This window comes from Pholcus phalangioides, unplaced genomic scaffold, assembly GCF_987345545.1.
Source record: "Pholcus phalangioides strain wild (caught in Gottingen) unplaced genomic scaffold, Ppha-v1.0 ptg000004l_1, whole genome shotgun sequence".
Classification (NCBI taxonomy): domain Eukaryota; kingdom Metazoa; phylum Arthropoda; class Arachnida; order Araneae; family Pholcidae; genus Pholcus; species Pholcus phalangioides.
In genome coordinates this window covers 10,016,036-10,042,434 of record NW_028301597.1, presented here as the reverse complement: position 1 = coordinate 10,042,434, position 26,399 = coordinate 10,016,036, and the positions used below count along the sequence as shown (strand labels likewise).

Below are 26,399 nucleotides of genomic sequence, written 5' to 3'. Positions count from 1 at the left end.
ATCCAGTTTGAAACAAGGTTTAAGGCAGAATTCAATTCGTCTGTAACATCATTCAAGTCTGATTTACTGATCCAAAGAAAAATTTCATCAGCATAAATGAAGGGATGAATGGAGTTGGGAAGGTGAGAAAGAATGTCAGATATATATAGATTAAATAGCCATGGAGAAGTAACACATCCTTGAGGCAATCCCCTTTTTAAGTCAATCCAATCTGACTGATGGTTTCTCCAACTAATGATGCATCTTCTGCCCATCAAAAAATTCTCCATCCATTTAACGAAAGTTCCATGAAACCCAAAAGATTTGAGCTTGTAAAAAAGTGCAGAATAGATGACAGAGTCATCGACGCCTTTAATATCAAGAGAAACAATGACTCCAAATTCTTTAATAAAGCATTTTAAGTCATTAAGAAGGTTTTGAGATCCAGAACGTGGTTTAAAGGCATAAATGTTCGCTGGGAAGAGTTTGTATTTTAATGAGATCCAGTTGAGTCTGTACAGAATTATTCGTTCCAAAATCTTCAGTTTTACGTTTGTTAATGTCAGTGGACGATAAGACTTAGGACAACTTGGGTTTTTATTAGGTTTGAGTAAAAAAATTATTTTTCCATACTTCCAATCCACTGGAATGGCTCCAGAGAGCCAAATTTTGTTGTATTCAGCACACAAGAGATGAATTTGATAGTCAGGAATTAAAGAGTATGATTTAGCGTTGATACCATCAGGACCTGGCGATGTGTTTGGAGTACGACGAATTGCAGATTTGAGCTCTCCAATGGTAATTGGAACATTCATGAAATTAGAGAAGTCTTGATGGGGACCACTGAAACAGTCAAAGACCTTGTGAGTGTAATTATTTATAAGAGATGACTGGAGAAAAGATTTAGCTGATCCATAGGGTCCACCACTTCTAAATTGTTGACCTGGAACATAAGATGACGATCCACTTGGAGTTTAGACTGGATGAGTTTGAGTTTTCTAAGAATTGTAAAAATCTTGGGATAAGTGGCATGAATAAAAATATTTTCTGACATAAATTCCTTTTTTCGGAGGTTGAGCTCCTTCTTGAATTTTGCATTATTTTTCTTAAAGATGATCCAACACAGAGGACAAGGGCATCTCAGATATTGTCTGAATGACCTTTTCTTGCAGATGAGCAATGATCTTAAGGATGAATCAAAATACTCATTATATTGGTGAGGATGTGATCGAACCTTTTTTGTAGCTGATATGCAGGATTTTTCTACATGATCAGAAAAAGAGCAAGTATTGTCAAACGATGTCAAGTTTTCTTTGAAGAAATCTCAGTTTGTGGTGGTTATTTTGCGGGAAAATTTATTTACCCAAAGATTGATGTCGAGACATATAGGCAGATGATCACTGTCGTAAAGGGAGTCACTGCTGTACCAGTTAATTTTACCCATTAAGTTTGAAGAACAAAAACATAAATCTATTGTGTTAGACGAATTGCTTGAAAAATGAGTAGCACACTTGGGTTGGATCAGACAAACTGGGTTTTGTTGAAGCCACAAAAAAAGATTTCTACCAGCTGTGTCTGTCCGAGGACTGTTCAAGAAGAATGGGATGAATTACAATCAACTATGATGAATGGAGATGAGTTTTTAGAAAGAATGGTATTCATGACTGTAAGGATTTGGGAAGTGTCAGCCAAATAGGTGTTTGCTATATAAATGTACTTGTTATGGAAATGAATCTTGATAATGATTACTTCAACGCCTTGAAGACAGAATTTATGAATAACATGTGAAGGTTATGTAGAGCGAACAGCAGCGAACACTATCTCTGCCCGAGCTGTTGTCTCGGTCACATCTGTATATTACAAAGTTTGGTAAGTGGAAACGGTCATTACATGGAACAGCTTTGGTATAAGGGACACGCCAAATTGGCGAATTTTTTACCGGCGATAAGTTGCCATCGTTGGCGTGCTCTGGTTCGTTGTTGTTCTGCTGGGTTGTCGTTGTTCCAGAATGTTCGAAGAATTCTGCGGTGGCACTGGTTGTTGTTTTTCTGAGTTCCTAGCGCGTCTTTCAAACGGGTTTACTGTCATTTTCAAACTGGTTTTCTATTTTTCCATTCTATTCTCTCTTTTTTTCTTCCAAATGACGTCACCTTATAGCCGTGGCGTTTTGAAAAACCGTTGGGATATTAGTTCATTTCTCTTCCTCCCGTAAATATGATGTAGTGTGTGTGTCGGATTAATTATTTTGGATATCTCTTCCCTCAGGTTGTACCTTTTAATATTTACCAATATTTATTCTTTTCTACATGCAGGATGCCCCTGCATCTTTTTTATTTTATTTAAAAGATTCTGGATACCCGGAAAGTGAGTCCGGGTTTTAATTTATAACACATAGAATATATTTATTTATAGAACATGCAGGACCATTATTTATTTATAAGAACCTGGATTCCCGGAAAGAGAGTCCGGATTTTAATTTATAATTATTTTTTATTATAATTATGCTTGTTGGTTTTAGCATTTTTATGCTCGCTCAATCCAGCTCTTATTTATGTTTCCATTTCTCTTGTGTTTCATGATTGTTTTCTATGCTGGCGATGTTTTTTTCGGCGCTCATACTATGTCTAACTGACTTAGCGACTTTTGATGGGGTGTATCGGACATGTTTGGCGCCGAAAAAAAGTCGCCGAAAATTGCCAACCTGTCCCTTATACTAAAGCTGTTCCGGTAAAAGGGACACGCCAAATTGGAGACTTTTTTTACCGGCGATAAGTTGCCATCGTTGGCGCGCTTTGGTTCGTTGTTGTTCTGCTGGGTTGTCGTTGTTCCAGAATGTTCGAAGAATTCTGCGGGAAAAAAAGAAGTTATCATTTATTATGATGGTTTGAACAGTTTCGCTTAGGTGTGACTGTACAGGACTCTAGCAATGGCTGCTGCGCAGTAGGGCTGTCTTAAGAGTATTATGGGCCCCCCGGGCCAAATGATTTTTCTGAGGCCCTACCAGGCAAATTTTCGAAAATCTCAACCAGATCCCATTTTTGTGAGGCTCCCGGGCCGTGCCTGGGTAGGCCCATGCCTTAAGACGGCACTGCTGCGCAGAAATATCCTTTGAAGGAGGAACTTGTAATTCATTTTTCTTATGAGAGGAAGCTCACTGGTAAATGCAGATGCGATCAGCTTGCTGTTAAGTGCAGATGACATTAGTGGTACAGCTTCCTTGATGACTTGAGATATCAGATCTGGAACAATTGACTGAATAGCTTCAGTGATCAGTTCATGCATGGAGATTTTCACATCTTCAATTATTTTTTCACGCATTGTTTCGATTTCTTTACAGACAAAATTTTGGATATCGATTTTTAAGTCTGTGATGGCGCACAATTTATACTTGCTCTGTCTGCAAAAAAAGGAGATTTATCTTTGAAGAATATGCGAGCTTGGTGAATTGGAATCCGCTTGATTGTTTTTTACTTGATTATTTCTGCCTCTTTAATAAATGGTGGGCACTTCTTGTCCATGGGATCATGACTTTGAGAGCAGTTTATACATTTAGGAGCATTTGAACATGATTCTGTATCATGCTGATCACCACAGGTCCTACAGATAGTGTTGGTAACTGGACAAAATTTAGTACGATGGGTAAATTTGAAGCAAGGAGTGCATTGGCTTGGTTTTTCTATAAACTCTTGAGGATAGAAGATTTGGAACCATAATTTGAGATCAGCAGGAATGGAACTGCCCAAAATGGTAATTAACAACGTATTTGTGGGTATTTTATTTTTCACAAAACGTCTAATGCACAATGGAACCAAACCATTGTCCATCAGCTCCAAACAGGGCCGTCTTAAGAGCATCATGGGCCCCCGGGGCAAGTGATTTTTCTGAGGCCCTACCAAGCAAATTCTTGAAAATTTCAACCAGATTTCATTTTTGTGAGGCCCCTTTTCTCTCGAGGCCCCCGGGCCGTGCCTTAAGACGGCACTGGCTCCAAAGCCACATCACTCAGCTTTTCAGAAGCATTTTTGAAGATAATGTATCAGTAAGTAGAGTCGCTCTGACCCGAATATTTCCAATGGAAGACAGCGATAGGGCCTCCAACACAACTTCAGGTGATGCCGGAGTGAGAAGTCAGTCACCATTTCTTGCGAATCGGATTTCATCGATGAGGTTTGCATTCAGGAGTTTTTGTTCCAGGCACATACGTAATTCCTTGGCCTTTGATTTTGGGATGGTCGTATCTCCAACAATCTTGACGGTGAACTGTAAATTTGATCCAGATAGATTTTGAATAATGTCCTTGGGACCAATGTCCGAAACCCAGAGATTATTTTCCGCCGATGTAGAAGGTAAAGGCCCGTTTACACGAGGCAAGCGCTTTAGTTGGTAACTTGATTTTACGTTGCCAAGTACGATACAATGTATGTAGACGATAAGGGCCGTTTATACGGCTTTAGTTGGCAAGTGCACAAGTGATTTAGTTGGTAAGTGAATCAAAACGGTTCTATTTTTTCCAGTTAAGTAGACCTGTGCGCATGCGCCAGTGGGCGTGACCTGCCGCTCTTGGAGGGGCCTTTTTCTCTCTCAGGGAGGGGTTTACTTTGATCTCAAGCGTGAACCTGTTCATGCTCCGTCGTCTACTGAAGTTTCGCTAGAATTCCGCGGAAATATTGGATGGTGAGGTGGCCAGAGGACACAATCTTCAAGTTTGTTGAAAAATATCTTCGCCATGAATGTTTGTTGAACTATAGAAATAAAAATTACCTTAACAAACAAGCTAAAAATTATTCGATGTTGGAAAAAGCTATGGAATATTCTGTCGCGTGATGTCAGGAGTTGAAAAAAATTGAAGATTCAAATATATATATCAGGTGGGGAGGATTTATATATTAAAAACTGGAGGGGGGGGGGTTTCAAATATTTCTCTCGTCCAGAATGAGTTTGTTGCCATCTGTTGTAAAAATACATGATCAAATATTTTAAAAAGATATCATCTCTATAGATTAAATTAAAAAATAATAATTCGAAAATTTGGAAATAATTTTTATGTTTAATGAATTTTTATTATTTAATTTCTAACCCTTAGAATTTCCTACGAATGCCAAGAATCTTCTCCCATATTTTCGGCTTACATAATTCATACTTTGTCTCCTCTTCAACTTCTATTAAAATATCATATAATCGATATTTACAACTTGGAGGAGAAATAAAGAAATTTTATATTTCTTCTCGATGACTTACATAAGTTTATAATATGTTGTGTATTCTTTTTCCCCCTCTTGGGTAAGTGAAATTGAAGAAATTTATATTCTTTAAAAAATATATATAATGTGGCTCTGATCACAGTATTCGTAAGTTCTACCTGATCATCTTCATCCATCGTTACGAAAGCTATGAGCTTTGAAAAAATCACTTCTCTGAATGCCAGATAAATAAAAAATTATTACTATTATTCTCCCGCGCCTTGCGTCTTTCTCTCTCCATGGATTTGAGTAAACTGAAGTGCGCATGCCCTAACTGCGCACGCCTCTGTAAAAACTAAGGCCCGTTTACACGACGCGTGACGAATAAGCCACCCTTTCTTCCATGATTTCAATCCAATAATAATTATACAGGGCTCTCGGCTACTATAACCATCTCCATGATTCAGGGCGTATTCTACAATGAAACGGCCTGGATCAGGGCCGTCTCTATTCTACCGGGCCTGCTTGTGTGTTGCCAACCCGAGTTATGAGTCATCGATTGAGGCCGACATGTTCGCGTTGCTTTCTTCCGTTCAGTGCTTTCTTCTTTGAGATCGGGAATTTTATTTTGCAAAGATCGTGTATTTTGAATTTCGCTACGTAAATGCTTTAATGATTTTAAATTAATTTCTGCAATTCTTCATTTGTTAGGTGGTTCTTCCCATTTATTTTCACGTGATTATTTTGAAATTTCAAGGTAAGCATTTGTATTTGTATACAGAAGTCATTTCAATATGACTTCGATCCAAAAAAACATTTACATATTTTCTATTTCCAATTTATTTTTTCAAATTCATTTTCTTTTAAATCGAATTTCTTTCATTTCTGGTTGTAATATTTTAATAGCCAAAATTTTTGTTTAACCCTTAACTGGAGTTGTGAAAATTCTATGTGTAATTGCTGTCATGGTGGGGTCATTTTCACCACAGCAAATATTAATGCATTTAAAAAATCAACAAAAAGAGTTTTCACAAAAAAGCAATGGGTTTTTTTACATGCCTCCATTCATCTTTCAATTAGTTCACTAAATAATTTTTTAAATTTCTCTGTAATTATTTTCCCAAAAAATTTTCTTTTATTAGGACACACACTCGGAAAAAATGGAGGGATACATGACTTCTTAAAAAATTTTTTAATTATATATTAAATTTTTTGAACGCAATTTCCATGATTAAAAACTGAACAGATGTGATTAAAATGTACTCAGAAAATGAAATTTACTACAAAACTAAAATAATAATTACTATATTTTCACAAGCACCAAAATTAGTCTTATTCTAAGTCGGAAACACAGTACTTGCAAACAACACTATGAAATATTGATCACAGATCTTGCATACAGTTCTCTAATGACACTATCTTCATTCTCACCTTGGATATCCGATGTTTCACCGTTAATTTGAAACCGTTATTGACAAAACTGGTACTCTTCAGAGATGACATAACGTTGAATCTCAACGCTATGGCCGTCAGACAAAAAAATGTCTCCTGCAAATATTGAGTTGGAGTCATTTTGACCCCATGGAAACTTTGATGAATGAAATAACGGAAAGAAAAAATAGAACAACATAGAGATTTGTCAAGAACGTACAAGCAACCTGTACTGGTAACAGGATGCACTTCTTTCTCGGAGTGGCATATTGAGCAATGTGTGGGGATGTCCCCAATAAGCCATTCGAGCGTTAAGTTGAAAAAATTACAAATGTGGTACTGAAGTTTTGCGAGCTATGCAGATTTCATTACATTTTGTTCTAAAGTACATTCTTTTATATTTCAGATGCCCAGGAAATGCTGTGTACCTGGGTGTGCGGCTAATTATAAATCACAGACTAATTACACCCCTGCTTTCCTGTTTCCAAAAGATGTAGAAAGACGAAAGCAATGGATTGCAGCAATCAACAGAAAAGACTTTGCTCCGGGGTCATCTGCGGTTGTATGTGTAAATCATTTTGATGAATGCTTTATTGTCAGTGAGGACAAGATTCTGCAAGAAGATGGTTCTGTGATCACTGTACCACGGAAAAAAGTAACACTGAAAGATGGCGCATATCCGACGAAGTTCCAAAATCAGCCAGCATATCTATCGAAGACCATTGCAAAAGAGAGGAAGACCCCATCTGAGCGAAGAGCAGCACTTCAGCAAAAAGATGAGGATGACTTTTTGAAGTGGTGTGAAGAGGACAGAATTGAGAGTTTCGAAGACTTGAAACCCAACTTAAAAAGTAGACTAGATGAATTTTGGACATTGGAGCAGCAAAACAGTTCTGTATTTATATACAGAATCGAAGTGATTGATTGCCCACAAGTGACTGTTGTCTTTCAAATTTTAGAAGACTTGAAAGTAAAATTGTTTTATAAAAACCAACATCTTTGTGCCAAAAATATTCTAGGTTTTGTCCTGGGAAAAGAACCTAAGCTAGATAGATGGACGAAGCTGGATAGTGTGCTCAGTTACTTAAAATCCTTCAAGATGGAAGAAATGACTTCTAATCAAAAAGTAAGTTCAACTATTGCACTTTTAAATGGCATATCAGATGATGACCCTGAATCGACCAAGATTCAATTCATCAAAGATCAGATATCTTTGATTGGAAGTAAACAATGCCGATACAGTTGTGAAACAATCTTGTGGGCTGCACGCTTTTATTTCAGCTATCCAGCTGCATATGCTATGATGAGGAAAAGTGCCATGCTGACGCTTCCTCATGTCATATTTGAGAAGTTTAACATCATCTCTTAATTTCAGTGGTGAAAGCTGCACTCAAAGCCATTTCAGTTACCTGAGGCAGAAGTTGAATGCTCTTGAAGAGCACGAAAAAATTGTGAATTTGATGCTGGACGAAATTTATATAAATCCATCCATCGACTATAAAGGTGGGAATGTTGTGGGTGTAGCGGATAATTGCGATCAATTGATTGCTGCATGTACTGTGCAAACATTTATGATATCATCCTTTTTCTCAAAAAATAAAGATGTTGTAGCTTTGATACCGGTGAAGAATTTAACTAGTAATCAACTTCATGTTTACACAATGAAAGTAATGAATTTGTTACAGAGCTGTGGCTACATCATATTATCTTTAATTTCAGACAACAACAGAATTAATCGCAATATGTTCACATCTCTTTGCAATGGAAATTTAACTTCCTCTATACAAAATCCTTATTATCTAGATAAAAAAATTTTTCTTCTCTTTGACACTCCACACCTCATAAAATCTGTACGCAACAACTGGTTAAATCAGAGCTTGACCAATCAAACTTTCTTTTATCCTGATCCAGCTGATACCACAAGAGTAAACACTGCTAGCCTCTTGCATCTAAGATCACCGAAATAACAGAAAAACACCTTGTTATCAAGACCGCTCCCAAATTGACTAGAAAAGTACTTTTCCCATCATCAATAGAGAGGCAGAAGTAAACCATGCTCTGTGCATTTTTCACGATTCCAATATTGTTTCCTTGGAATTGAACAGTCCTAAATTGGGTGCTGATTTTATCAAAACTAAGGATTTTATTCAGTACTTTCAACAATGGTGGAAAATTGTAAATTGCAAGCATCCTTACAAAGGAAAACATCTGCGTGATCAGTATTGTGATCCTATCACAAGTGTAAACCATTCAAACATCCTTTTTCTTGAAAGTTTCTGTGAATGGGTTAGCAAATGGAAAGAACTTTCAAGCTTACCCACTGCGAATAAAGCGGTATTATGTATCCCTGTAAAAGGTGGTATGCTGTCTAAAGAAACAGAGTTTGCTTTGTTGCATACCACTAGAGCTCTTATTGACGTTTCAAAGTATGTACTTGAAAACTTACAATCAAAATATGTGCTTTTAGGCAAACTCCAAACAGACAGTTTGGAAGCACGCTTTGGGCAGTACCGCCAAATGAATGGTGGCAATTACAATATTTCATTCAGGCAAGTCATAGAGTCCGATAAAAAATTGAAAATCCTAAGTTTCATAAAGTTACATTCAGAACGTGCTGGTAATTTCAGCATTAAATCTCTTGATTGCTCTAACGCATCAAGTACAGAAATTGTCAATTTAAAAAATATTGAGGACTTTGTTGATGTCATTGATCTATCTGACAAAGTGGAGATTTCAGCATCGATTAAGTCAGTACTAATATACATTGCAGGGTATGTAGCTCGTACTGTGGGAAATACAATTAGGCCTACTTGTAATGAGTGTATATCCACTTTATCAAATAGTGATATTATGGATTGCGAGCTTGTGTCTGCGGATGACAGTAAATTCATGTCGCTAAGTGATCGAGGAGGACTGAAGTGGCCTACACAATTCACTTCGGATGTAGTTTTGACTGCATTCATTGTTTTTCAAGTTTTGATATCAGAGACTTATGAAGGTAAGTTTTTGAGACAAACAAGTTTAAAAGCCATTGTTACCAAAATAGCAATGGACAAAATCATTATCAGAAATGAAATTCCCATCAACATGTGTCCATGTGGCATTTCTTCGGATGTTTTAGTAACGAAATGTTTGTCCGTTATTTCTAACATTCTCCTAAACAACTATTGTAAAGCCAAAAATGATTTGCTAACAAAAAATAAGAGTAGTAAACGAAAAATATCAGCATTATCAATTTCGAATACGTAATTATGTATTGGACTATTCATATATTCTGTAATATATTCTGAATACAATTTTGTCAGAGTTAAATTTTGTAACACCCAGAACTTTTTCAAGTAGATTTTTGTCATTTGTTTGAATAGGCAATTCAATTTTTTTAATGCACTGCTTCTCTGTATGCAAAATGAATGTTATAATAGAGTTTTCGACTGTATGAAAGTGAGAATAAAATATATTATCGTAAATAAAATGTGTATAAAAGTGGTAATAAAATATTTATTTCACTGTATAAATAATGTGTACCCCAGTAGCACAACGGTATCGGCATGCGTCGGATCGACGTCGATGCGACGCCGGTTCGTCGAATGGATACCGAGCGTCGAAAGAGGTCGGAAATTTCTACGTGTCCGATACCGAACGGTATAGTAAAAATGTATTCAGTCGGTAAACGCCAAAATACCTTCATTTTTTTCTCCAAAATAGTTTTACTCTTACTTTTACAGCATTTCGTTTCGAAGGAGAATATCTTAAACGATAATTTGTTTCTTTTGAAATAATCTAAATTTTTCGCCCATCATAACGTCGCACTTGCCATTTATAACGACCGACAACGACAAAGAACGGTATAGGACAAAGCGCTTGAAGAGGACACTACGCGTTTCTCCCCTCCCGTCTTCCCTGTCAGTAAGCATCAACAAAGCCGGCCATTTTGAAAGCACGGCGTTAGTCACAAGCTGCGAAGGCCGGCGATTTTATTGTTTATTAACGAAACAGTTGACGCCGAAGACAGCGTTTAGAGAAAAGGTAAGCATTATTTCACTATTGCTATCGAACTACATGATAAATTTTCCAAGTATTAGATATTGTCAATGTTTGTTTATTTTTTTTTTTTTTACCGTCGTTTTTGATAAATCCGTTCCCTCCTGCTGGGCTGTGATCTTTGGCGGGCCCTTAAATCAGGTTAACATGGGCCCCCTGTAGTGAATTTACAGTGTAAAAAAATAAATAAGGGTTGTCACGGCACTCTCTCTTGAGCCGTACGTGCCGTAACCTTGGAGCTGAGGCTATTTGAGCTCCTATGGCCCACATCAGGGGCGTAGCCATAAATTTCGTTCGGGGGGGGGGGGGGGGGGGAGGGAACCAAAGTGATAGAATAATAGATTTGGCCATCTTTTTCCCTTACATTCGATCATTTTCTCAAATTTCGGGGGGGACACACCAGACCCCCAAGTTCCCCCCCCCCCCGCTACGCCCTTGGCCCACATCCAGGGGTAGGGCGCTTAGACTAAGATCTGGGGCCCTTCTGTATTCCTAGCATGGAAAAATCAAAAATGATGGTATTTCCCCGGGGGGGGGGGGGAGCCCTGTCAGCCCCACCCTTGTGATGAGCCATGTTGAGCTCTCCCTATAAATTTTGTGCTGAGCCCCCAACCCATATTCACGAATATACACAATACCACACACCATTCCTCCTGCCTACGGGACGATTAGGGATTTTCAGCCCCCTCAATATTTTTTTCTTGTCAATAATTTTCATGTCAAACTGAATGATCATGGGCAAGGTCGTAGCGTTCCGTCTTGGGGTCCCTGTTAAAAGGTCGCAAAATAAGTAAACATATTTTTTGTGAGGCTCCATTTGGCTCGATGCCCCAGCCTATTTACAGGCCCGATTATGCGCCATTTTGTATCCTAAGCCTCACCCGTGGGCTATGAGGGCAGGGGTTTTTATGTTCTCTGAAGTAAATTTTTGTATAATATTATGTATATTTTATATGAATTATATTTTTATGTAGAAATTAGTTATTGAATTTTGTCATGACAGAATTCAATCATCGTGCCCCCCTTTTCCCTGAATGCAAGGGGGCATGCTTAAAATTGTTTAAAGTATGCACGTAATAAATCAAATATAAACATGGAAATTTATTTGAAATCTATAGTATATACTTATTTGAAATTTTACATGCTATGAGTTAAACTTGACTGAAACTTCAACACAATGTGATAATTGGCTATATAAAAATATCGCTCTTTGGTTTTGGCACACTATTCTATACAGTGTTAAAATATTTCATCAATAACAATGTAACTCCTTTTGTCTCTGGCCACATTCCTTACTCTCTAGGTCACTCTCATGCTTGCACACTCTATGTTGCTTTTTTTTTTGCCTCACAGCCTAGTTCATTGCTCTTTAAGCCAATCCCATGCTTATACACACTAACAAACCTGATCTCTTCTCTGTAGATGTCACCTTTTCATTATTCGCATGCTTGCACGCTCTCTAGGTTATTCTATTCATCCCTTGCTCACTCATTTAGTTGCTCACTGACTTTTTCCTTATTTTCGGAGTCACTCCCATGCTGGCATACTCTCAAGATAAATCATTTTCAGGGTTATTTTTTTTTAAATCGTTTTTTTTTTCTTTTGTTTAAATCACAATTTTTTTTTATTTTATTGATTTTTTTTTAAACAAAATATATAAAATATATATATATTACTAACACTAGTCATTAATCTATGCTTTCTTTAAAGAATATAAAATTAAAGAAATTTAAACTTACACAAAAGAGTTATAGATATACTGTACAAAATAGTATTATTGTACTATTTGTACAAAATAGTTAATTAATTGGCTATTGGTTTCAGAATTGCAAGTATGTCCTTGACATTTCTTTTTTAATAAATATTTAAGATTTCACTAGAGATGTTACTATCTGAGATCTTCACAAACTTTGGTAACAACTGACGAATTTTTAACATAAGATTCAAGAGAATCACAATAAGTATTCCATCATACCTCTGCAGGAAGACCAATGCACTTCCACCTTACACATGATACCATGCTTTTGAGAGATGATTGCGGAGGTATCTAAATATACTTGTAACATGCTTTGTTACATCAGTTTTAACCAAATCTTCGACTAACAAGTTTAAAATGTGGGCACTGTAGCAATATGTAAGTCCCGAAAAGCCAAGCTTTTCATCCAGGGTCTTTCTGGATGAAACCATATTTGCAGTAACAAAACTTGATATGTTACATATGAAGTTTTCTTCTGTTGACTCCACTGAACTAAAAACCACATTTGCTAAATAATTTCCAGCATGTGATAAGCCAGATGTGTCAATAGTATCAACATAGATGGCTTTACCACACCATTTGATAACACACAGAATTTATTCATTATCCATCCATTCATCGCCATGCAATTTTTGATTTTCTAAGTCAACTTATAATATAGGCCTATATAATATACATTATAATATAAAAATATTTGAAAATATATTTAAATTAACTGATATTTAAAATAATCTAATAATAATTTAAATCACTTTAGAGCTGCATAAATAATTTTATTCAATTACAACAGATAATTTTTCACATCTGAAAAAAATTGATTTAAATCATGATTTAAACTGCTGATTTAAATCACTACAACCCTGATCATTTTGTCACACACTCACCCAATTTCTTGCTCTCTCCAGGTCACTCCCATATTCACACCCTCTAAATCACTTTTTGTTACTCCTATGCTTGCACACACTGTTACTCATGTACTTGCACATTCTTTTTGCTGCATAGTGACTTAGTTCCATGATCTCTTGGTAGAGTGGGAAGGTTGAATGACATGACCAGTTGACCAGTCATTCCTTAAATTTGCAGCCCCTTTGAAATTTTCGCCTTGAGCTATAGCCCACTTAGCCTCTTTGTGAATACGCCATTTGGGGGTACCTTACCAGATTCCTGTCTGGGGGCCATCTTCAAGATGTAAAGAGGTGGCATGCCTACTTGGTGATGTTGAAAATATTTATTAGCCCATTAACTATATATAGATCATGGGGCCTCTGATATACTAATCTGGACCCATAATCGCTCAGAGCAGAATTTTTTATGTGGTTCTGTGTAGTATATTTCTAATGTAAGTGAACAGTGATTACATTCTTTTTGAGCTTCCCCTTTCCACTCTATATGCAAGGGGCTATGATTAAAATTGTTCAAAGTATGTTCGTGAAATATTAATAAGCAAATGTATACTTTGAAATTTTTATACCACATGTACCTATTTGGAATTTTTCTAGGAGTTAAACATGACACAGTGAAACTGCGATACAATGATAATTCCCTATGTAATGATACCATGCTGTCGTCTCGCACTATTCCACCAATAAATCATGTGCAACGGTAAGTATTTTTCTTTAAATACCATTAAATTGGAATTTTACCTTTTATGATATTTTATTATTTTAAATAAAAGTTGTATCAGAAAAAAAGAAAATCAACATGCGTTCTAATTTGTTGGAAACTGATGTTCAACTGCCATGGGGGCAAATGTGGTTAAAATGGTAAACTTGTATAATACAACCTTGAAAAAGTTAATGAAAATTAATTATCAAATATTTTTAGTATAGACAATTCCTACAATAATGATGGTAATTTTGTATAATTTGTAATATAATTTAGATGTACAGTATATATGAAGTTAATGCATTAAACGATTATTCTCTGAGTGTGATTGTGCAGCTGATTGCTATACAGGGTTGTCATGAAGGAAATATTGCTGAGTTGGAATATCCCTCATATCATATATATGGCCTTGCTACGTTGAAATAATCTGTTTTTACAGTTCATAAAACCTTGACATGAAAAGTCCAAGCATAGGTCTCCATACACAACTAAAAAAAATTAAAAATAATTTGAATTCTACACAAAATGTTTTCAAAGTGGTGCATTTGTTTGTAGTTTATGTGTACAATTGCAGACTATTTATATAACTTGCAATAAAATAAGGAGTAAAATCAAATTTCAGGATACAATGTAAAGAATATTCATAAGTACAGTATAAATGTGTTGTTGTTTTTTAAATTACAGTTTTTCCTGCTGCAACTGTGCTTAGGTTTTTGAAAATGTGATTGTGGAGACTTGAGCAAAAATTAGTGGAGCTTCTGCATTAATTTTCATTTCAAAAACCATGTTTTGAACAATTTAGAGTGAAAATTAATTATCAATATTTTTAGTATAGACAATTCATACAACCTGAAAATTAGTTTATCAAATGAACAAAACATTGCTTTAAATCTTGACTTCTACAAAAGATCAAGATTTAAAGCAAGATCTGAGTATATTCTTGTATATGCACACACACACACATAGTTTGTAATTTTTTTACTACATTTTGTATTATTTTCATTCTATAAAACTGAATTTGTTCGGCTAAGAGTTATCCAGTAAATTTCAGTCACTGTTTAGAAAGTCCAAATCAATCCAGAAATCAGATTTTTTTTTAACGTGAAGCTCAAGATGAACACCCGCTGATGCAAAACATTCCCAACATCCAGTGCAAATGTATCATTAGCTATTATTTTTTGTGGTATTCGTGTGATTGGTCTGAGAGATTATTTTGATGTTAGAGCATATGAATTTTTCACACCATAAAGTTATCAAAGATATTGGTGGGACACCAGCTCAACATTTCAATATATACCTATTTAAAATTATCATGATTTCGTGAAATATTGTTGGGAGGGGGGGGGGGGACTTGAGCCAGTGAAAAGTTGCACCTGCGAATCATACTCATAAAATATATTTCTCTAATGTAGGCTACTATCAAAATATTCTCAATATTCAATAAATTAAAAGAAATGTATTTTCAATGTTTTATAGGTTTTGTCTGAAACATAAGATTGCTGAAATTTTTTGCTGGCATGAAGCACCCTGTTCCATGTGTAATAAAAAGTTCGCAGCTGTGTTAAAAAAATTTATCAATATTTGAAAATATCTCTTTAAGAACTTGTATATGGAGCAATATTAAATCATGTCTAATAATTCTATTTGTGCTCGCTTTATCTTTGCTCTCTTCATTTAATCCCCAGAAAACTAGAACCAGTTTTATTTGAACAGGTCATATAAAATGCATTTAAAATTATTGGTGGTGTGTTCAAATGGCCTGAATTTCTAGAATCCTGTACGTATATAGTGTGAGGTAAGTACGCCAGTAATAGGCTTCCTTTTTCAAGTTTTAAAAAATATATATCAAAAGTTATGAGAAAACTCTGTAGCTTTTTTTACCAGATACCAAGCTATATTCTTTCATTTGCCGTTCGGTGTCCAAGCTGGTTTCGAAAAAAAAAAACTAGGTGGAAAAGGATGCCAATAATCAGTCAAAGCAAGACATTTCATTTTGCACTAAGAGTAATAATTTCATATTCTAAATACAAAATTGATTGTGCTTTAAAGACGTTTAACAAATTGCACATGAAGTTGAAAGGGTGGCCTACTCTAGGGTCAATCATTTTCACATTATTCAAATTGTATGACATGTGACATTGTAATCAGGCCTACCAATCTTGCTGAAGTGATACCCTCCTCTGTGAACAATCTTAAATACATTTTGCTTTCAAACATATATCTTTTAAGAGAATTCTTTTCTATCTACATACAGATATTAAGACAAAAAAAAAGAATGAGACTAAATTCCTGCAGAAGCAACTTCTCGAATGCTTAAATATAAAAAAAAATGAAGCTTAGAGAAAACAGAAAAAGCAAGAATTGGAAAAGAAAAGAATAAATAAAACTCAAAATAAAAATAAAATAAATAATAAAAATTAAAAAAATAAAAGCTCTCTCAAAAATACATATAACTATATGCCTGTTTCAAGAAATAAAAGAAACATAATTGCTCAAGGTTTTTGAGTTTGACAGGAAATAGGCGTTTTGTTCATGTACAAAATTATGTGTCTACATAATACGTCCAGATATTATTGCATTATTTCCCACAGTTGAAATCGAAAGAACAGCACCTTGTTTATTCTGTGGATAAAAAAATATCACCTGTGAAAGAATACAAGAAAGTCAAATTTTCATTTTAAATTATACCAGAGACCTATTCCACTTATAATATTTTTCAGTGATGTTTCTTTTTACAATTTTGTCAAGCCTATTGCATATTTTTCATTCAATATCTGGGTGGCCATTTACTGCTATATGGACTGTAAATATTTTATTTATATAATTCTTAGCAGTCAAAATTTGATCTAATAACAATAACATGAGTTTGAATTATAATAAATTATTATACAAATAATTATTTCAAATATTAAAAATAACATTAAATATTTTGAACTGGCTCACTATTGTTACTTACCAGTAAATTCTATTTTTTACGTTCAGAACACATAAGTGTTTCGTATAGTAGTATAGAAACTGAATTCTGAATGTAACTAGAACTTATGCATCAGAGTTTTTCAACTAGTGTGCTACGTGAGAATTGTAGTTATGCCATAAACATTTTGTAAGGAAATTATCAGATTAATTTTTAAAAGAAGTCTGAAGCCGCAGATATTGATTATACAATATCTGAGTACTATACACCCATCCTCCGGGAACGCTTCGATATCTCTATGAGATGGGAAGCGGGGTGTGTCTGGTCTTCAAAGGTCAAAGTATCTGAGTACTTAAGTGCGAGGAATTTAATTCTTTTTTTCAAATTAGATGTATGTGTAAGAGGGGAAACTGAGCAATTTTGAGAGAAAAAAAGCAATAGTTTTTTTTTTTAAATATTTGCCATGGTTCATTTCTGTTATTACTTAATGGAAGAATTTTCAAGAATTGCACAAAAAAAAAAGGCATATAGAAATACCTCTGTTCTCGTTATCATATTTATGAAAAGCAATCTTTTTTGCATTTCATTTGATACTATGGAACGCAGAAATCTATTACAAATAATAAGTCTTACAAGAAGATATTTAAATCTATCCCTGCTCAAAATTCAACCTAGAAAAAGCAGACATTGTAAACTGTATTAACTTGGATTTAACATTAAATTAACAGCAGAATGAGTTTTTGAATTTTAATTTATTTTTTGTGACCGATTATAGTAAATAGTTATTTAAAACATATTTTGTGACAATCATAACAAAAAATTATTTTTCTATTTTATTTGAATTTAAGTGTGCCGCAGGATGAAGAAAGGGCCGACTTCTCGAAATAGAAATGTGGCGACATGTTTTATATTGTAATAACAAATCATAGCTAACGTAATCGTAAACGTCAAACTACGTCGACAAATGTATGGCATTTTTATATCTGTGTCGGGTCAGATATAGTTCGACGTCGGATTCGCTACATCGAACTATACAGACAAATATATGCCATTTTTACGTAGAACGACATCGGTAAACGACGTCGAACGTTCTCGGGAGAGATGTAGTTCGACGTCGGAATCGCTACGTCGAACTATACAGACAAATATATGCCATTTTTACGTAGAACGACATCGGTAAACGACGTCGAACGGTCTCGGGAGATATATAGTTCGACGTCGGATTCGCTACATCGAACTATACAGACAAATATATGCCATTTTTACGTAGAACGACATCGGTAAGCGACGTCGAACGGTGTCGGGGTCAGATATAGTTCGACGTCGGATTTCGCCAGGTCGAACTATACAGACAAATATATGCCATTTTTACGTAGAACGACATCGGTAAACGACGTCGAACGGTATCGAAATCTCTACGTCGTTCTATATTGATGTGCTACTGGGGTATATATATATGTGTGAAAGTGGGCAATGCTTTTTTTCACCCATTTCAAAAATTCAGAATAATATATACTTTGAATGTATTTCCCATAATACAAACCACCTATGGATCATGTTTCATAAATTTATGATTACTTTTAATATCGTCTTGTATTCATTGGCAAATGAAGTGTGATTATGTGCAGGTTATATGAGAAAGAAATAAGTGTGTATGGGATTTGATCAAAATTTTATATATTAGAGATCATAAATTCACTGTTATGAGGTGTTTTTTAATTCATGGGAAATGAAGTATTCTTTACGTGAATAAACTTTTTTTTTTTTAAAAGTGTGTGTATTTTTGTTGAAATGCTTTATTTAAATGAAGAGAAACAAACATGAAAAAAAAATTAAGTTAGCAATATTTGCCCGTCAAAAGGAATGTCAAATTTTATAGTTAATATTACGGAAAAGTGTAATCAAAGCATACGGTTCAGGGATAGAGCGCGCAGCCGATGCTCCGACCATCGGCCTCTTTGCATGACGTCATCGAAACGCACAAGCAGGCCCGGTAGAATAGAGACGGCCCTGCCTGGATTTGTAATCCCAATTTTCCGTATATGTTGAGATATGACCAGCCTACGACTCGAAAAGGCTCTTTTCTGTCATGACCATACGTCCCGCTTTTTACAGGAACGTATTGAATTTTTATTTTTTGTTGAAATCAAAGATTAAAACTATTTTCCTACAGCTAGCTCTGCTTTAGAAGGTATTGGGTAGACCTTGAGTCCTTTCCGCAATCGCTACGGCCTTTCAAGTACAGTATTAGCTATTCGGTTATACCAGGGATTTTCAACATGCCACATTTGGCCCTCGGAGATTTTTGTCGTAAGCCTTCGATGATTTTCAGAAAATGGTTGAAGATATTGAAAAAATTATTTATTCCGCAGAAAATTAAAGAAATAATTTTAGAATCTTCCTAAAAATAAAGAATACCGGGACTGTCCTGGACGTGCTTACTCAGCTTACTGGATTCTTGAAAAGAGCCGGCTCTTCTAGACGATTCATGAGCAGGTTGCTAAACAACTGCTGGTGAAGATAAAATCGCCTGGCTGTGAGTGTGAGTATTTTTTTATTTATGTATTATGAATCGTTTCCAGAGATTGAAATATTCGTGTTTTTGCTTGTGATCGCTTACTTTTAACAGAAACTTTGCTTGAGAGAGGAAGACCAAGAGTTCAATTTTTTCTGTGTGACTGCCACTTTGGTTTACTCCCCCCTGTTTTTCCAATTACTTTCCCATTTCTCAGAATGATTACATTTTTAGGATGTTTAACTTCCCTGTTGATTCCAGTTTTGAGGTGATGAGGTGGCTATCAATAGCTAATCCGACTTCATTTCTGAATCTGCCTCTGCTTCACTTGAATCGTGCTTGAGCATTCACCTCCCCCAATCAAATTTCATCCATGTTTCTGACACCCAAGCTTTGGAACTCTTTGAGTGGAGGTAGAAGGTAACATGTGCACTGCACTCAAATTTACCTGGGTATTGGTAAATTCTGGGTCCTTGAGTTGAAGTGGGTCCCTCACGAAAGAAAGTCTGGTCCAGCCCCCATCATTTAAATGTACCCCTGTGAATAAAAAAAACAGGGCCGCAACTATATATTTTGTCACCAGGGGCAAGCCATCATCCCTTGTAATGTAGAAGCAGTTAAAGGGTGAATTCGGCACCCACTTCAGGTTCAGTGCCCGGGGCACCAGACCCACCTGCTCCCTGTAGTTGCGGCCGTGCAAACAAATGATTGATTTCTAAAAACATGTTCAAACCACTAACAAAAAAAAAGGTTAATTTATTGGTAAAACTAGGTTTAGTTACATTCATTGCTAAGTACAGTAAAACCTGAATTATCCCTGCATGGATTAACTGTGCTATAAAAATTTCAATTTCATGTTCAGATCTTCTCTATTCCTATGGTGGTGGTTGTCGTTTTCATTGGTTATGTGAGATTTTGTGAAGGTTGTGATGATAACAAACATTTCCATTTCATAGAACTGAATTTCTTCATTCTTTATTTCTTTTTTACAGAACCCTATTGTTGGCATTGTTTACCATCTTGGTAAAACCATATTTTTTCTGCTATTTTCACAGTCTTTAGAAAAATTCATGGTTTTTTCCTTTTTTTTAAAAGGAAAAATTCCAGTTTCTGCCATTATTTGAAAAAATTATTTATTTTTCCTGTACCCAGAAATTATACTCGTACATGCTCATTTTACCATATTTTTATTATGAATTTTCTTGCCATAAATATAGTTTCGTATTGTTATAATAAACTTATGCAGATGGTTTTAAAGTAGAAATGAGTGTATATATATATAGTCTGATATTAATATCAATAATCATGATATTAATACCATGTTTATTGCAGGGTTTAAGCTGGATGAAAAATTCATTTCGCATACAAGCGAAAATGGGGGGGGGGGGAAGCTTTAGCAAAATGCTACGATGTTACAGTCAGCATATTTTCAGCCATTTTTGACCCCTCCACCCCTTGTCTGAAAAATTTAGTAAGCAGCTTAGAATATTTCATATCTTCGAATAGGGTGGTTGATGACATAAGCAACCTTCAACCCCCCCCCCCCTTGTCATCAAAAGTCAGCAAATTCGGAACCCCCCCCCCTCCGATGCTAGCGTAATACTTGAATCCGGGTTGGTAGGATTTTGATACATGACAGTTTTTCTGTCATGTCAAAAACCTCAAATATTACTTTTTGATATAAAAGTTCCCATTGGAAATACACACGATACACACGTTAATTGCATGTAATGTTTAAAGTGACTATGTTATACAAAGAATAAATATTTAATGAGATTCTAAAATAATTGTCTACTTTCTACAAAATTATTTTGCAGTATATATATATATATTTTTTATAAAATATACAATTTGAATAAAGCATAGCATAAACACGAAAGGGAAAACTATGGAATGATTTGACATTCCCTTATTCAAAATGATTCTTGACCTTCCAAAATTTCTTCAAGTGCTTATATATGTGTGCATTGATATAAACCATCTGCTGTACTCGTTTTACAGTAGATAAGAGTTTAAAAAAAGGTTCATTACAACATATATATATGTATGGTGATTTCTGTTGTTAAATTATCTAGATAACCACTAATACTTAAAACGATACTCTTGTTATGCGTAACATTGAAATATATCTAGCGATCAAAATACTAAATTGTAGGACTAAAATGTCATTTAATTTGGCAATGCTAGCTTGTATATGTCAAACTTGGTTTATTCTTACTTTTGCACTATGATATGGTACATTTACTAGCATTTATAATGCAATGGTTTTCCAATTGAAGCTGTATTCAAACGTGCAAAACAAATGCTTTGGGTATCAAGTTTTGTCAGCTCTGCTTTGTGGTTGAAAATACTCTTTAAAGCTCTGAATTTATACATCCTGATCTAAGAAATTTTTAGGTGAAAATAAATGAGTTTAATTAGTGCATTAACAGATGCTGCATGAGAATTTTTATATGGAATAAAATTTTGGGCAGATCACAAAATTTAAAATATCAAAATTAGTATTTTTTTTCAGTAAGTGTTTTGTTATTTAACATATCTATCAAGTTAACAAAAACAATTTGACATCATTTAGGGCGGTATTCACAGTGCAGTGGATCAAACCATGGATCATCTTAACCTTGGTTGGGGTTCAAACGAAATTTGGTATTCTCGTTCGATCACCATTCGTGGATTAAGCAATCTGTTGTTCAGCTGGCGATGTTTCCTTGGTGCCGGTGGGCGACAGAATTCTTTGATGCCGATTGGATTTTTAGATGAAGTAAACGACTCGACTATGAAATTGCATTGTTTAGCTTTTGGGATTTTTGTGGGTTTTTTTCATTGAAAACAGAGGTCGCCATACGCATTTTTTTTTCAAATGGCATACAGTAATATAAACGCGTACTGGGGTTATTATTTTCTCAAGAAATCACTTTTGAAGTGATCTTTGGGTATCGCAGCCAACTATTCAATCAATATAAATTTCCTTATTTATTGGTAGCTAAAAAAATTAAATTTATATGGTCTATAATCTCAGTAATTATGCAAATTTTATAAGATTTTTTTAAGAAATTCTCTATATTAAAATCTGACGTTTTAAATCTATTTTTATTTAAATTATGGAAAAAAAACCCTGAAATTTTATGCTCCATCAAATATTTTAAGAGAATGATTATCATAACCATTTTTCAATTAAAGTAGATCCCGCTTAGTACGACTTATATTTTAGTGGTCCCACCTCTTTATAATATTCAAGATTTTTTCCCCGTTTAAAGCGTTTTTCCCGCTAATGGCGTTTCTTCCCCATGATGGTTTTTTTTAATATTTTTTGAAAAACAGTGTTTTTGTGTACACTGCACATATGTTAAGATATAAATAAATCATTAATCAATGAATTAATCGTTTTGAAAAATATTAATGTAAGATCTGGACGAATCTCTTCAAGCTACATATTTAAAAACTATATGTTTTGGTAATTTTTTACTAAATATGAAACCAAAAATTGAATTTTATAGCATTCATAATGAGATATGTAATTTATTATTGAAACTATGAGAAATTTTATCATGTTTTAATCAGAATAACATACCAAATGTACTAAGATTGATAGTGGAGATAGTATATAAGGAAGGCAAAGTCATGTCTAGCGGTTTACATGGTGTGTAGCCCACTTGCCCGGTTTGCAAGAAGAGTTGGGTTCAATTTCCGGTATAGGCAAAACTACTTTTCTTTTGGAGTTCACGTCATCATAATATGCTTAAAAAGTTATTTCCTTTAACTCAAGATAACTTGAACTTTGACATAAATAAATCACATTAATCAAAATATGCCAAAAATTGGTTCTTTATAAAATATAATAATGACGAGAGACATTATTCAGTTAAAAAATGACCACAAAAAATTGATGAAACATAATTTATATTTATAACATGTGCAATATTTTCATATTTTTTAAATCAGTGTGACAACATGCTCATTAAAATTAATATTTTCTTTAGAAATGAGCATTGTATTTATTGAAAATTTGATGAGGTCGCAGACACACACACGGCTCATCCTTATCTTAATTGCATTTGCTTGATAAATTATTACGTTGATGGTAATATATTCTTTTGATGGTGTTTGGGTGATCAATTTTGAACCTGTAAAATTCCAAACTTTATTTGATCTGCAGGGAAAAAACCATATGTGCTGTATAAATTCACTTATTATATAAAGTCAAAAACAACAAACAAAAAATTCAAAATCTGTAGTTTCTTTAATTATTTATTTCGTATAAAAAGAAAAATTTATATTTTATACACATGTGAAATTCAAAAATAACGAGATCGTCACCATGTTCCCAACATTCCTGAGCAGGGCCCCTAGGCTGAAAACTTTAGTGCCCCCCCCCCCCCAAACCAAACTTACCACAGGCCCTCTATAGTAAATTTATAGCATAAGAAAAAAATTATAGTAATTGCCCCTTGCCCCAGGACGAGCTCTGGACAGTCAGCCCAACTCTTGTGGGGTCAATGGTCATGATCATCATTTTTTTAACTTTTTATTTGGGAATTAATTAACTATAAATAAATTTGAAATTTAAAAAAAAATAAAAGAGGTGGAAGATTTAGCTGCTTCCCTCGCTGAAATTCGATGATTTATAGACGTTATAAATATGATTTTATAACGGTATTTTCGTTCCCACCTAAAATTAGATACCTCCTAAATTTTGTCTCCCATGTTGGATGCCCCCTTGCCTCCTCTAGTTCCGGCCCAGTTTCCAGGGCACCTTGAATTGCCATCACATACTGATTGGGAGTCATGGCCCTATTAACACGTTCAGTATAATTTTATAAACAAAATATCCCAATTTACACCGATCATGGCACCCGGTTTCGGAGAATCGCTGCTATAGTATTTTTAATATAAACCCAGTTCATTTTCAAAATAATTCGTTTCCATACGAGCTGAACAATTGGCGAGCATCGTATTTTATCCATAGAGCAAAGTATCACAGGATGAAACAACAGAAGCATTTTTTTCATAATTATTATATATGTATATCATCTATGGGTTTTTTTTATCGTACGAATGTTAAATTTTCGACTTAGATGGGAAATCAAGGCATCATGACGAGTACCATTATTCTGTCATAATTATTTATCATGGGATTTGCTCAGAATTTGATATGCGATCAAGAACTTTATTATAATTCCACTAGCAAATAATGTTCGTTATTTATTGAGAAATCACAAAACATATCGTCACTCACCTTTTTTCAGCACTTGTCGGAGGGCTTCAAAAATATCTGCAAGGCTGAATCAACATCCATATCCTCTACCTCAGAGAAGACTGTGATCTGATATGAGAAAATTATTGCTTCAAAATAATAGTTTCATTTTCAAATAAAGTATTCCATTCGTACAATCTCGAAATAACTTTAACAACGTGGATGACAGCCATTACTTTTTGTTTATGAGCACTCACTGCGCATACGTTAGACCGTGGTTCAAATACGGTGGTTCAGATCCAGCCACCAAAATTGATTTTTAAGCCATGGTTCAGGCGCGGAGAATACTGTTTTTGAAGTGAACCTCACTGTAACCTGCGATCGTTGTTTAAACCGTGCAGGTGAATACGGCCCTTACAGTAAGATTTTGATAGTTTTAATACCGAGTTAGTTTCTGGGGTCAAAAACCTAACCCTGATGCCCTATTATACATATTTTGAATATGCAGCTCTATTCCACTTAGCAAATTGAAGACAGGTAATGAGTAGCTTGGATAAATAAACCATAAAATTATATTTTATATGTTCTACCAGGTGTACAAGTATGAAATGCGGATTTTTTTTCAAAAAAAAAAACACGTTAAATTCGGAAGAATGATAAAAAGTGCTTTATTCAAAGTATGCTCTATTGTTTGTTATACATTTCCCCCATCTTTCCTGAAATTTGTGAATACCACGGCAGTAAAAATCTTCCCCTTTTGCTGCGAACCATTCATCGAGTATTTTTTCACATCTTCGTACGAACCAAAGCGTTGCTCAGAAAGTGCGTGGCCCATCAATGCAAACAAGTGGTAATCGGAAGGAGTCAAGTCTGGTGAGTAAGCCGCATAGCCAGCTGAATGCTTCCAACGTGCCGCTAACTGCTTTTGCTGTATGTGATGGAGCATTGCACATTGACCATTGAACATCGCCAAGGAGCATTTCACGTTGTCATGGGGCATTGCGATTGGAAACAGCTTGTTGACTAAAGCCCAATTGCTCTGCGAGTTGTTTTTGTGTCTGTGTAGTATCATCTTCGTCCAACAATGCTTCCAATTCCACATCTTTTTTTTTGGCGGTTTTCCATATTCCTTGTCTGCAACATCGAAGTCGGCCCTTTTGGAAAACCGAAACCATCATTCACACGTATCTTGCGATGAAGCATGTTCACCATAAGCTTCTCGAAGTAATCGGTATGATTCAGCAGCAGTTTTCTTCAAATGAAAACAAAAAAATTAATGCTGTCCGTGAATGCTCTTTGTTCAGTATAACTTTCGACATATTGAACACAACAATACAACACTATGCACTCACTTTTCCAATTTATCACTCGTGCGCATCTGACACTTGTTGATGACACAACAAGATGGCGCAGTGTCAAATCTTTATAGCACAAACTGCATTGGTGCACCATCTGTTTTCTGAAATCCACATTTCATACTTGTACACCTGGTAGACTCTTATGTTGAAAAATTCAAAATTGCAAATTATAATTAATATTTTGTTTTGATTATTGTAATAAATTAATGCTTAAAAATAAAACGTAATATGCCAAAAAGTAAGTTATTCATCATGTTGTACACCTATTGTGTTCAAAACATTATGAAAAGGCATTCATTTCGGTTTTTGACGGTTTAAACCATTTTTTGACGCTTGTCATGTCAAAAACCAAAAACCCAACCCTGACTTGAATGACCCCTAATGTAATGATTGATGGTTGGATGGTACTCGCTGCGTACCTCCTGT

General features: G+C 34.9%; 1 protein-coding gene and 1 long non-coding RNA gene across 7 annotated transcripts in view; both read left to right on the top strand.

The window, feature by feature from the left end:
- The first annotated feature begins 10,317 nt into the window (after positions 1 to 10,317).
- On the top strand, positions 10,318 to 15,635 carry LOC149086523 (uncharacterized). Its single transcript, XR_016196127.1, has 3 exons — positions 10,318 to 10,616; positions 13,887 to 13,989; positions 15,469 to 15,635. It is a non-coding gene; the product is annotated as an uncharacterized LOC149086523 (long non-coding RNA).
- A 3,688-nt stretch (positions 15,636 to 19,323) lies between these two features.
- The window catches only part of LOC149086522 (uncharacterized), a 211,156-nt gene continuing 204,080 nt past the window's right edge, over positions 19,324 to 26,399 (top strand). For 5 of the 6 annotated variants that reach the window (XM_089255984.1, XM_089255983.1, XM_089255979.1 and 2 more), the window contains exon 1: positions 19,324 to 19,448. The gene's annotated coding sequence lies outside the window, so the exon portion shown is untranslated. Of the gene's footprint in view, positions 19,449 to 19,493; positions 19,579 to 26,399 lie in introns of those variants that run through there. The other variant, XM_089255980.1, reaches the window with a different exon arrangement.